This window comes from Fukomys damarensis, unplaced genomic scaffold, assembly GCF_012274545.1.
Source record: "Fukomys damarensis isolate Sample0158 unplaced genomic scaffold, DMR_v1.0_HiC HiC_scaffold_9, whole genome shotgun sequence".
NCBI lineage: Eukaryota > Metazoa > Chordata > Mammalia > Rodentia > Bathyergidae > Fukomys > Fukomys damarensis.
This window is the reverse complement of record NW_022900921.1, coordinates 6,385,732-6,387,082: the sequence shown is the minus strand read 5'-3', so window position 1 is coordinate 6,387,082 and position 1,351 is coordinate 6,385,732.

Here is a 1,351-nt window from a genome sequence, read left to right as displayed (position 1 = left end):
TATGTGGATGATGCCCAGGTCTGCCACCAACTTGAGCAGTAGCTGAGCTCTGTGTACTATGGCTGCAGTAGCCCTGAAATACTTTGTTGGCTGGACTCAAGAATGTATTTTCCTAGAGTAAGCAGAAGGTCCTGGGGTTCTCTTTATAAAGCAAGGTCTTTCAAACGAGTTTATACTATTATACCCTTGCTCTTGCTATGGATACAGTCTGGCCATTTCCCGAGAGGTGCTCAAGATATCTTTTCTATTGTCCTGTTTCAAGGTACTTGGCTTCTTTTTAATCTAATTTTTTCAGCAACCACATTGATCTTGACTCCAGCTTCATAGGTGCTTCCATTCTGGTCACCAGCATACTTTTTCAAATTATTCAGCCTTCCTTTTTGGTCCTGATTGTCAAAAGGAGGTTGAAAGAGGATGAACCTATGCCACATCTTGAATATTGGGCTGCTTTGAAATTTCCTCCATCAGATTAAATAATCCACCACTCTTAATCACAGCCCCCTGCAAAGTCTCAGGACCTGGGCAACATGAGGATAAATCTTCTGCTTTGATGTCATACACACGACTGCTAGGCCACTTGCCTTATTCCCCAATAAAATCTCCTGAGCCTGGACTTTACTGTCCACAGTCCTATTGGCATTCTGATTTTCTGAGCCCAGATCAGTACCGCACACTAATATCTTCAGCTCATATCATTCTGGGCCTTCTCTGTGTGGACTTTCCAAACCTTTCTAACTCTTCCCACAATCCAGTTTTAAAACCTTTTAACCACATAGCCATGGTTCACAGCAACAACCCTACCCCTGATGTCAATTTTCTGTATTGGTCACCTTTCCTATCACTGGGAAAAATATTCAACACTCGAAATTAGAGGAGAGGTTTGTTTTGGCCCACATTTTCAGTGGGTTCATCCATGGTTGGCTGACTCTAAGAGAGAAATGGCAGGGTGGAGTGCATGGTGGAGAAAGGCTGTTTACCTCATGGTGGCCAGGAAACAGAGGGAAAGGAGAAAAGACGGCAAGAAGAGTACATGTTTCCCACATTCATACCCACACTGACCTGCTTCTTCCAACAAGTTCCTGTTTTTGAACAGGCCCCATCTCCAAACACTTGAGACCTTTTAAGGGTATTTTAGGTCAAAACCATAACATATCCCATATTGACAGATTATTCTTCATCAAATCACTTTACCTCTTTATTTAGTCTATAACTTTACCATTCAATGTAAAAAATGAAAGTGAAAGAATAATGTACATGTGCTGCATACCTCTTAAATGTAAGATATTTTAATTTCTGCAATCTCATTAATCGCTCTCTTTTTTTTTTTTTTTTTTTTTTTTTTTTTTTTTCT